Raw genomic sequence first — 13,666 nt, 5'->3', positions numbered from 1 at the left:
TATCGTAACACTATTAAAAACATTAATATCCGGCTCATTTATCTTCTAAATTTCAGGGCACATTTCTTCTCTATATTATTTATCTTACTAAGTAGGTATTAAACATAGCCTTCCTTCCTTAGCTTTAACCAATTGTAGAATATCAACTTGGCAAAAAAATATTTTTAAATAATTGCCAAAATTTAGTAAAAATTCTCGCGACTTTTAAACTAGAATAATTTTAAAGACAATGTTTCAAATTCCAAAACTATGTAAAATTTATTTTTGTGCAATAATATTTTCGAAAGTTATCACTCAAAAACGCTTAAATTGAGCTTAATTTTTAATTAATTAAAATTTTTTTAAAAAAAGGCTCCCAAGGTGTATATCCCCATCCTTCAAATTATATATATTCCAAATATTGCAGTTCCAGATAAAACGGTCTAATCTGTAAATCGCCAAAAAACACACACACACGCATTCGTCTTTATTATTTGTAGAGATAATTTCCAAGAATCGATTACATAGTTGACTTGAAATTCAAACCGTTTTTATTGTTCGACCAAATATTCAATCGCTTACATTTCTCTGCAGTTGAAATCTAAAGAGGAAAGATACTGTTTACCTGTATAATTTACAAAATGAATAAAAAGTAAATTTTTAGTACTAAAAAAAGTTTAAGAGAGATATATTAACCTACGTATTGCATTTATGATGATGGTCTGTTATCAAGGAACTGTCTAATAGAGGTTTGGATATATATTAAATTGAATTCAGGCAGACGTCCTGGCGTAGGGGTAGAGCGTCTTTTCCTTAATCTTGGTGTTCCGGGTTCGAGTCCCTGTTCGGACATGGTTGTTCTGTCTGTGAGGCGTGTGAATGTGCTACCCTGTAAAAAGGGGTTGTGCAAGCAAATGTGACGCATGAAGTCGATAAGTCGTACTTTTGGTCCTAGATGTCGTTACCGAAAAAACAAAAGACGCTCGCTCGGCTTAAATCGCTGTTTGATAACTGCCGGCGGACTTATAAATTGCCATAAGTCACAGCAACTACAGAATACGTATAAAACAAAACATCTCTAATGTTTGAAATTTGATTGAATCATGGACATGAAGTTTTATCCGATTTAACTAAAATTAAATATACCCAACATTCTTAGTGGACTGGCTGGACGCCGAAGGTGATTATTAATTACGTAGCTAATTAGGAAATGCACATATGACCAACTTTCCTAGTGGACTGACTAGTCGCCGAAGTATTAGGAAGTTGATTAGTAATTAGGAATTACATTGCAACATATTGTTGGATGACAGTTATATTCATTTCGGGTCTCGAATTTGGCACTTTTTTTGCGCATACCTTAAATTGAAACAAGACGCCGTTTGACAGTTACATCGCTTTTACTTATGATCTTGATTTCATCGCTGTTGCGTAAACAGTGGCTATATGCAATCATTTCATCTATTGGCTTTCGTAATTTTTTGTAAACTTCGGCTTGTCCTTATGTATTTCCTTAAACAAATATTTTCGTCATCAGACTAATCTATAATACTCACTCTGTTGACAAACAAATTTTTCGTGTTCGTCAAACTAGATCAAGGGCATGTTAAAGAAAATATTGTTTCCAAATAATGATGTAATTGTTATTTTAATCGTGAATTAACAGTATAGAATACCATATCCTGCACCTGAAATCACGGATCAGCTGAATGGACATGAAGTGGAAGACGCACGAATAATAAAAGACATGAAATGATTTACAAAAGAGAATAAAAGACCACAGATATAAAGCAATAAAAAAGAACACATTCACAGAAGACAAATTAATAATAATAATAAAAAAACTACACAAGAAATATACGAAAGGAACAAGGGATTATAAAAACTATACGCAAAGAATATATGCACAAAACATAAAATAATTTAATGGAACTGTAAGAAAACGTATTGTGTTCTTGACGTAAAAGAATATTAATTATGACGAAAAGAATATAACAACAATAAGACAATAAAAAGAGAATAAACATCATAAAAAGAATTTATTATTTACTATAATGTAAAATAATAATAGGAAGGAGTATGCAAATAGAATAACAACGAAAAATTAAAATAAAATTTAAAAAGTGGTGAATCGTTTGGCTTTTAAATCTGCTTTGAAAAGCTCGCTATTTATGAACAATATTATTATTTTTAGATTTCAGTATGAAATCGTCTGCCACCTTCTAGAATTAAGCTAGTTGGAATTTAAGTTTTGGTTTCCTCGCATCCATAACATTTACAGGATGCATTCTTACAAAATGGATGTTCTAACCCATATTTTCACAGTTGTACCTTGACAATATTTTGAGATTCTCAAAAAAGCAACTTCCATTCTGAAGAAAAAGCGATAGAGCAAGCGGGTATGGTCTAACTTACATGGAAATGGCTTAAAATACTGTGTCTATAGTGTCATTCTTGGCGAATTATTTGGCGATTTATCTCTGGCACGAGTTAATAGGATTCAAAATTAGAATTTATGTTTTAAACATGTTTTTCACAACCCATTGAAACCAAAATTTTGACACTAAACTGCACTTGTAGAAATAGAATCACATACCAAATTTGTAATACTTAAGCTATCGCGTTTACATGTTTCTGAAATTACAGACCAACAGACGGTTAACCAGTAGTTAGATTTCGCTCAAAATTTGGCAGGTGTCTACAGTCTAGATGTTAAATTGTTGTACCGAATTTCACCTATATAGCTCTTTTCGTTTTATAATTATGTTGTTAACTTATACTCGAACAGTCGGACAAATATACGTCAGCCTTAGAGCTAGTTTTCGAGATTAGAGTTTAGTTAGTTAGAGACTTAGATAGTTTTAGAGAGATTTCGCCAGTAATAGTTTCTGATACACTAGTATTTTTTTGTCCATTTTTGATTAAACTTAACTATTCTCTGTAGTTCTTTACACTTTCTTAATTCTTTCTTTCTCAAAGCTCTTATGATAGCAATATCTATATTACCTATAACATTAACCATTTTCCTGCTAGAGCATTGGTCGTTTATAACCGCTTATTCCATAACTGGCACTTTTTTTTCTTTTATACAAGTGAGCAATATCAAATAAACTTCTAACTTTTTCCCTAAATTCTGCGAGGTTGGGATCAAACTTATCTGAACATTTTTTGCTTTTAGACTTTAATAGATTCCTGTATTTAGAATGATAATCTTTTATCATTTGTGAAATTCTTTTGCTAGCAGCAACTGGAATAGAAGCTCTTGACCATATTTGTTCCATTATGGGAACGAAAGTGTCACATATTTCCCTTAAAGAAAGACCCTTCTCTGAAGCAATTTCGAGGTCATGCCTAATATAACAGTAGCACTAGATTCGTAAATAGTGAGTTCAACTTCAAGCAAATCACTAAATTTCCCAAAAATAAAACATTCCAACATTTGCATTGTCTTCACTAATTTAGACTGAGCAATTTTTACTCACAGCAAACTAATGTAATGATTCAGCTTCTTCCTGGGTGACCACTGTGACATTCCTTTTTCCCACACTCGATAATTTACATTCCGGGCCATTCTTCATCAACGAAACTCCCACAGTGTTAAGTGCCTCCAGATTGCCAAATGGAAGACCCTCCTTTTAAGTACGGTCATCTGGCCAATTAGTGCTAATCCAGATAAGGAACCACACGTGCGTTTCCCAGGGAAATAAATCGTGTCTTCGAAAGGCGAGAGCGTCAAACACTCCAGATGTCCAGATGTCCTTCATTTTTCCCATTGTGGAGGGTGGATCATCAATGGACATTTCCCACGGGCGACCAGAGACGATTCAGGTTGTTCTGAACGGTGATTGGGTAACAGGGAGTCTGAGAGGAAAATAAAAGGTGAGATTTTTCGGAAGAGAAGAGGAGAGAAGCTTCGTGTGAATCGGACTTCTGAGTAAAATTCCACCCGAAGCAAATTCGGTGGATTCCTAGAGCTACTCCTGGAGTAGCCTAAGACGCCAACAGCCTGTTAGCTGTTCTTGTAAAGTTGTTTCCTTCGAAATTGTTCGAGGAACTATTCTTGTTTAATTCTCGTGTTGTAAATAGCATCATTCATTTAACCTAGATTAGAAAGAGTTGTTTTTATGTAATAAAGCTGTAAATAAAGAATTTGATCATAACGCTACCTGTTATTGGATCGAGACTTTACACTAACAAATCAGTAACGTTAATAAGTTACACAATAGACGGAGCGGAGACGCCAACTCAACTGAACTCGGCAAAGCCACTGATTTGAAACCAGCTCTGTCCTTGTCAATGCCTTCATATATTTAAAAATAAAAATATTATTTAAGGTAAAATACAATTTAACATGAATGTCAAATTGTTTAGTAATAATTGTTTTTAAATTTCTTTATGAAAAAAATATTTTAATTTTCAAAGGTTATTTATGTTTAAATGCTCATTGTTTCTTTTTTTTATTATGCACTATAAGACATATATATATATATATATATATATATATATATATATATATAAAGATGAATTTTAATGTTATTTTATTTTACTTTAAAAATAAATAGGAATTTTTCGACAATATTTCAACAAAGATGCAACTAAGTTTCGTATTTTTGCATTCAACTTGTATATAAAATACTAGTTTTACAAATTGTACTAAAATGGAGAACATAAATTTGCAAATAAAAGCTTTATTAAAATGGTATCTTATCATAACAGCAGCTCTTAAAATAAATATTTAAAGTTGCTGCAAAAAACTTATATCTGAAAGTAAATGCAGTTTTTGAAAATATATATTATTTATGTTCCATTAAAACCACAAAGCATAAAAACCGAAAAAATAAGGTAGGAAAACGATCATCTTCCAGCCCAACTAATGTGAAATAAAATATTCATATTTAGCAGTGCTCCTTTAAAATGTTAAAGAGTTTCAGGAAAAAACTGCTGAATATAAATCATCTTAATCTTGCAGCAAGAAAGATAAAAAATGTGTAATATTTAAATTGTAAATTTTTAAATCAGATAATGCGTTACGGCTTGCTTGTTTGATTTATTGTGACTGCGAAATTTTGGGGAATTTTTAGTCTCAGGAAAAGAAGTTGTTTACCAACCATAGGTCTTATCAATAAATGAAGATAATTTTTAAAAAGAAAATGGCAACAATGTTATGTAAAAGAAAATTAGTTGGAGCTTTCTGTTCTTCACTTCATCTCATTTTTATATTATTGCACACTTTTGTGATTCGGGGCACTGTGCGAAATTCGAATATTCATTTTGGACACACCACCTCCCTTTAAACGATTGAGTCTAAATTTTGACACGTTTTCAATTTTGCTGTCCAAATGACATACAAAATTGCTGCATTTCTCATCGACACATATATGCAATTGAAAGAAATTTCAATAAATACAATATGAAAAAAAATTATTTATGAAGTTTTGTTGTTGTTGTTTTTTCATTTATTTTCATTATAAGCAACGGATGAGCAGACATACAGATACCCATTCATTTCGGATTTATCCCGACATTCCAAAGAGATATGAGATGCTATTGTAAATATCGTTTGCCAAATCTCATCCATGTAGCTCGTTATGCGTTTAAATTATGTTTACTAAATTTTGGATTTATGTCTGACTGAAATCATATTTACAGGCAGATATAATTTTAAAAATTAGTTTTATAATTCAGAAAGGTTTGAAACGTAAAGATCCATCGAATTTAAAAAGTCAATTTTTTGGTATTTACAGTGTTTTTTTTTTCTTTCATACGAAGCAAAATAAAAAGTAAAAAGATTCTAATAAAATGTTTTAAGAAAATAGGAATTTAATCGGAAATTAATAGAAAAATAAGAGTTCACTATTTTAACTTTTACTGAATATTCCGAAATTTTATCTTTATAATTACACTTTGTCATAATTTTTTTAAAATATTTCTCTATTTTTCGATAAAAATCTTACTTTTTACCAAACTACGAAAACTATACCGAAAACCCCTTTATTTTTACTTTCTCGTGTACGAAATATAGAGAAAGTATAATAATCTACAATAAATTCGAACTCGGAATTTTGAAAAATCTCCGAATTGCAGAACTCTCTAAGTCGAAAAAGATCATTTTTGGGAAACGTTCGTCTGTCTATCTGTATGTTTGTCTCAAAATTAGTTAACTCGAAAAAAGCTTTGAGTTAGACAGAAGAAATATGATACACATTTCTAACACCAAATTTGTATATTTGTATTTTGAGCAAAATTCTTTCAGAAATCTATCTGTCCAGCTGTTCGAATGTAAGTTAATATGATAACTACAAAACGAAGAGAATTAGATGAATAAAATTCGGTACACAGATTTAACATTTGTAGTGTAGCTATATATCAAATTTTGAACCTGATCCAACTAGGGGTTGACCGTCTGTCGGTCTGTACATTCAGAAAATGTAAACGCGATAACTCAAAAACGCAATACCTTAGTTTTATTAAATTTGGTATGTCATCTTGTCAGTTCAGTTGTAGTTTTTTGTCAAATTTTTGTTCTAATCGTTTGAGGAAAACGCACTTAAAACACAAATTCGATTTTCGAATACTAATTATCGCATGCTAAGTATATTAATTGCCAAATCTCTTGCCAAGGATTACGTGATATATTCAGATAAAATGCTAATTTCACAACAAAGGTTAATATTTCCCAAGTATTGAGCTCCAATACCATGCAAGACGTTCTCTGGGAAAACACCTTTATCAGAGTTTAGTAAAGTTTAGTTATAATAACGTACCTTGGTAAAGCAACACTAGGGCTATTTTGGGACGGACCTCGTCAGATCAGATGACGGACCGCGGTCAGATGACGAGGACGACACCTGAGCTGGCACCCACCTCTCCACACAGCACCACACCAGAGGGAGGACGTTTGGTCTGACAGATTTAACGTGCAACAGACCCCCTTACGAGACGGTTCTTCGGTGGAATCGGGTCACGAACATGAAACCCTACGGCTGACAAGCCGATACCTTACCACCAGGCCACCGCGGCATTCCTTTATCAGAGAAAATGTAAGAAAGTAATGGGGATACCATTACTTTCGCTGGTTTAATGTTTAGTGTTTTATATATTTAGAGTTTTATACATTTAGTATTTAGCGTTTTATAGATTTAGTATTTAGTGTTTTATACATTTAGTATTTAACGTTTTATAGATTTAGTATTTAGTGTTTTATACATTAGTATTTAATGTTTTATACATCTAGTATTTCTCAAATTAATTTCTAGATGTTACCACCTCTATTTTTTGTTAAATTAATATATTAACTATATAATAATTAAGAGCTATAAAATTATTAAATTATTTCATTGTCATCGAGAACCAATAATTGGGTATAATTTCAGACCTCAAATATATAAGGACGTGCGTGAAAAGTAGGTTTTAAAAATTCCATTCTTAATACGAAGCTCGCGAAGATAAACAGAAGATAAAAAGAAACGAAATGATTAAGTAAACCACTGATGTGAAGAATGTTTCGTATTTAAAAGTTTAATTCAAAATAAAGTGGTAAAAAAATAGACCCCCCCCCACCTTCAGAAACAATAGTCTTTGATTCGCATCCATTTGTCGCCTGCTGATTCAATTTTTATCGTTTTGTTGTAAGAAAGTCACAGAGAACAGTCTTACAACATACCTATTGTTGATTTATCTGTTTCTATCTTGCTATTGGCAGGGTACATTGTTCAAGTTGTCGGAAGATTTGCGCAACCCCAGCCAAGCGCAAAGGGTTCATAAATCAAGTCGTTGAACAGGGGCTGGCGCCGCAGAAGACATTCAAGGCGTGAAGATGTAGATCCTGAGCGAAACCTGAGAAAGCATGATTCGACGGTTGTGAAAAATGTATTGCTAAATTCGCTGTTTTCGTCTTCACATCCAACAAGTGTGTTTCTTTGTTTAGTATTGATATACGACTCAAGTTCACTGCATTTCCAGCTTAGCAGTTCTAAGAAAGTTGAAACCAAGAAAAAAATATGAAAGATGACTCAAAATTTGGACATTCTAGCCTCAAATCCCGTAGCTCGGCAATGTTTTATCCGAGTTTTGATTCTTCTTTATAATATATTTTCTAATGTATTCTGATGATAATTAGCACGTAAGTGGAGACGGGAGTCAAAGTGACTCCGCGTTGTTCATTCACTCTGATTTTCATGCGTTATTTTGCTCTTTAATATAATCATCTCCTCAGTACCTTGAAGTTCTTCTTTCAGCGGTATGTTGGCAAAAGTCTAAGTATGAACACGTGCGTATAACCGAGTTATCCTTTTTCAAAGTTTTGTTCTTATTTATTTAGTCATTGACTCCATGTCTCTGAAACTGCTTTGAATTTGAATAAACCAAATAGAATAAAGATATATTCTTAAAATAATATTTTAAAATATTGCATTCTTCATTTTTGTTTGTTAAATTCTAAAAGTTATGAACTTTAGTGCAATTCCTTAATATCTAAACAAAGTAAATCGTCATTAAAAGATTGTTCAGGTTTTTCTTATAACAAATTTCCAATATTTAATATATTATTGTTACTTATGGCACTTATCATAGGCAAACTCGCTGACTGAATCAGCGATTTAAGCCGAGTTTGAGCAGTAGTTTCTGAGGGTAAAGACCCCTGAGCACCCAAGGACAGAAGTCTGACTTCTAGCTTATATGAAGATGACACACACTCACTTGCACAACCCCTTTTTACAGGGGGGTAAAGAACAAACATACTCGAACCCCGGATGTCCATATCAAGGGAAAGACGCTTTACCCCTAGATCAGGACGCCAGACAACATTTAATATTAAAATATTTAACATTTTTATAATTTTGTTAACTACATGATTTACAGAATATATTGTGTCTCCAAAATAAATTCGAATGCTGTTTACAAATGAAAAAAAAAAAAAAAAAAAGAAAGAAAAAGAACAATGGAGTCATTTTGACTCCATGTCTCTGACCGCGCGAGGAAATTTATGTCTCCCGTTACGGGTTAGTTGTGTGCCAAAATGGCATTAAACCAATAAAAAAATAATAATTTAAATAAAAATATATAATTTAAATAGCTGCCAAAGGACTACCCATTCAAAAAAATCTGTCATACGCATGCGTATTATATGCAAAAGAAGCTGAAGACAGCCAAAGAAAATAAAAAAAAGCCTGAACAAAAAGTAAAGAAGCAGGCATAAAAAGAAAACTTGAAGAAGGTCTAAATACCTCAAACAGAAGAGCGCATATAATACTTCGCAGTAACAGAATCATTTAAACGTAATTAGTAAATAATAAAATTTATCAAAGATAAGCATTTTGAACTTAGGAAAAAGAAAAAGAAAAGAAAACTTTTTAAAATTATATTTTATAAATATAATATGTTTAAAAGTTACTTTTTTGCATAAAAGTGATAATATACAAATCTATTCAATATCTCACTACGTAAATGAATATAAATTCAGTGGTCAGGTTGTAAATATAATAAAATGGGAATAAAAAGGTTGTGATACAAATTAATTTTTTGTGGATGCCAGAATCCTTACAATAAAGCCATTGGAATGTATGTTTATAATTGATAGTGTTGCCATATAATTTTAATTATGTAATAGAAATTCGATGTTTGACAATCGACTCAAAATCATAAGATGTCCATTTATTTAAAAAAAAAAGCATTCTGATAATTTAATGGCAATAAATTATTATCGAGTCTCTATTTAATGGTTTCATCATTTAATTTAGAAACTTTGCAATAAAGAAAATTTGTCAGATAGAATTTTGAAAGGAAATTTAAAAGCTAGGGGTAAACTTGTAATGATGCTTTCCATAAATTTAATATAAAGAACACGTTTTTCATGAATTTTTTCACGATTCTTAAAATAGAAAGATGTAATATTCTTTCAAACCAAATTTTACTCTTAACGTAAATAGAAAAATTACTCCTCATAATACTAAATCAAGATTCTGTACTACATTAATAGCTTGTCTATAATTAGTTAGTTGCTTGTATTTATGTTTTTTATACTTTTTTAATTGCCACAAATTGCTCATCACATCGAATTTGGATTATTTAATATTCACCTCATGTTTCACCTAAAGGAAAAATAATGAAGTATTTTTATACGATTTGGAATCATCGAAAATTAGAAGATAATATCTTTAAAAATATTTATAAAAAGGATTGATTTTAACTTTTAATGTAGGAATAATTTTTTTTTATTTAAGTATGCAATCTAAAGAGAATCTCAGAAGGTTTTAAGTATTCAGAAAATTAAATTTATTAAGTGCACGGAAGCAGAATAAATCTCATATTTCCATGCCATTATCAAACGTTTGCCTTAAACTGTATTTAAATACAAAGTTATAAAATGTTCTATTCATCTAAACCGATCTATCTTTTAAAAGATCCATCTGCCGAAAAATAAATGGATGAAAAAACTTTTGAATAAAATATATATCGAGAAAATATTCCTGCCCTACTTACTAAAAATATTTAAATACAAAGTTAAAAATGTCACTCAAAATAAACATCTTTAAAATAAACATCTTTTGAGTGTTTTCAAAGGAGCACTGCATATAATTAAAAATATATCCGGTAATCATCGACTATAACGGCAGACATGATTTCGCGCTTTATGAGTTTGTTTTCAACCTCCGACCATTTCATTTCAGTATTTTGGCGACATAGTAGCGTCGCTTGTCGCAAGTGCACTGGATTCCTGCCAAAGATCGCGGACGATAACTGGGTCAAAAACTTTTTTTCCTTTAAATTATGACCGACAACAAGAACGAAAAAGTTTTGTGTAATATTCAGGACTTCTTTTTTTTTTCACCCGCAAACAAAGGAATTTCTTTTCTACAATTCCGTGGAGTGTTTCTAAATTTATTAGTTCGCTGGAACTAAAACTCCATTATCGTCTGACCTTCGAGACAATGGTCGCCATGATTTACACCCCTAACGATAGCAACAGCACGAAATCGTTTTCCCCTCCTCCTGCTTCATCGTTCTTGGATTTTCGAGTGGTAAACAAATCGTCTGCACCTGTTTTTCGAATAACATCAATCACGGAAAGCGAAAACTTCATTGGCAAATAACCAGACGACAAAACTGATAAACAAACCAACGCAGCCGTGAAAGAGTTATCGCTTGTAGTTATTGTTGAAGACAAAGTGACATTTTGAAAGCAATAAAAAATATTTTGTGGAGTTGTTAGTTAATTGCTTTGGGGATTTTTACCCGCTTGTGTTCGAAGAATTCAAAGAGTTTTCATTGTGATCATGAAAAAAGTTCAGTCTCGAGATTTTGATTCATCTTTTATGGGCTGAACGTCTGTCTGCCTGTAAAAAGTTAAATAACCGCCGTTCGAAATTGTTACTTTGTATTGCAATGCTATTGCAGTTAAACCATCTGTGTGAATATTTTTTTAATGAATTCTTTATTATCACTTTCATCACGCATTGTGTTGACTTCATTGCATTTCTTAACCCATAACTGGAGACATAAATTTCCTCACAGCCAGAGACATGGTGTCAAAATGGTTCCATTGCTGTTTTTCTTTTTTTATCTTTTGTAAATAGCATTAGAATTTATTTTGGAATTGCAATATATTCTGGAAATCATGTAATTACCAAAAATATTAAAATATTAAATGTTATAATATTAAATGCTGGAAAGATGTTATAAGAAAAAACTAAACAATTTATCAATGAGTGTTTACTTCGTTTAGATATTACCAGCCCGCGTCCTGGCATAGGGGTCGCGCGTCTTCCCAGTGTTCTGGGCGTCCTGGGTTCGTGTCCCGGTTCGGGCATGGTTGTTCTTCCTCCGTTCTATCTGTGAGATGTGTGAATGTGCCCCCTGTAAAAAGGGGTTGTGCAAGCGAATGAGATGTGTGAGTAGCTAAGACGTACTCTTGGCCCTAGTTGGCGCTACTAAAAACAAGAGACGCTCCCTAGGCTTAAAATCGCTGACTTTGGTAATATCTGTTGTTGTTGTTGTTTATAATGGCAAGTGCCATTATAAACAACAACAACAGATATTACCAAATTACACCTATGTTAATAACTGTTAGAATTTAACAAACGAAAATAAAAAATACAATATTTTAAAATATTAATTATTCATTTTGGATTATTCAAATTAAACGCTGTTACAAAGACATGGAGTCAGTAACTCCATAAATAACAACAAAAACTTTGAAAAAGAATAACTCTATTATTTTTTTTTTCATCCTTAGATTTTTATGTTCATGTACGTGTTCATACTGCCAACATGAAAGTACTTGAAAGTACTGAGGAGATGATTGTATTCAAGGACAAAATACCACGTGATAATCAATGAACAACGCGAAGTAATTTTGACTCCCGTCTCCAGCTATGGGTTAATACTCTACAAATATGTCTTCTCTGCAACTACACTGTCATCATCAACCTGGAGAAAGTTAAACAACTCTTATATTCTTTAAAAACTTCTATGTCTTTCAGATGCTCCCAATTCGATAAGAATGGATTTTATTATTTTTGTTATAACTTCGGCAAATGCAAAGTCGTGAAATAGTGAAAAAAAAATTAATCAGAAAAACTTCGCGATATAGAATCTTTAATCCTTCGTTATATAGAGGTTAAATAACGTGTAACTGCCGCTCAAAGTAAAAGTTCTACGGAAGATTTGTTGAATAGAAAGCTTCAATAAATAGAGGCTCATTGGAAACAGACTCTATTGTATTCAAAATGAAGAAAAACAATTTTGTTTATCGAAATATAAATCCCTAACTTCAAGTGTAAAAAATAATAAAGAATATTTTTTATTCCCAGGAAAAAAATAAATTAATCGCGAGCTTTGTTGAATAAAAAGGAAACTCAACCTTAAATTTCTAAATTCTTATCATTAAATTAAGTAGATAAAATAGTTTACTTCCTTCAGTTTAATTTAAAACATACTAGAAAAACACTAGAGAAATGAGATGGAAAAAAATCTTAGAATTGAGAATCCATTACTAAAATTTCACGATTGGATTAGCGTAATTAAAGTAAAAAGTAAATTTCGATATTGAAATACCTATAATAGCAAAAGATAGAATCTTTAATACATGGGACATGGAATTCCCTAAGAAATGTGAATATTTACTATTTACTTTTCTCTTTTTCCTTTTTCGCTTCAATAAAATTTCTACTGAATGTTCCATTGCAAGAATTCTATACACGTATTTAATTAAATTATTTGCATCTGTTTAAATCTCTTACTAGATTCCTAAAAAATATCTGAACGCATTGTTTTCAAAATTCATGAAAAATATTTGAACGCTTTGGGAAAATAGGTTATCAAAATGTTTATTTTACGTATTTAGCATTTTAAAGAAATTCTAGGTTAATCGAATTCCGCTTTTTTTGTTTTGTTTACACAGCAAATGAGAAAAGAAAATAAGTTTTATAATTGAAAAAGAGGCCATTGAAAAATAATAATTTGGTTCGTCTAAAATTATTTTCCGAATCTTTTGAAAATTGTTTGTGGAATTGATGAAAATTAATCATACAGTTTGCAATTCTGCAGAGAAGTTTTATTTATTTGAAATTTTGAAAACATTTTCTGAGTTAATGAAAAGAAAACATTGGTTTTCAAATTATATTTATTTACTTTTTATGAAACTGAATAATATTTTATAGCAATTACCACGATAATGAAAATTCATGCG

The sequence above is a fragment of the Argiope bruennichi genome, chromosome 8, assembly GCF_947563725.1.
Source record: "Argiope bruennichi chromosome 8, qqArgBrue1.1, whole genome shotgun sequence".
Classification (NCBI taxonomy): domain Eukaryota; kingdom Metazoa; phylum Arthropoda; class Arachnida; order Araneae; family Araneidae; genus Argiope; species Argiope bruennichi.
Note: the sequence above shows the minus strand (reverse complement) of the source record.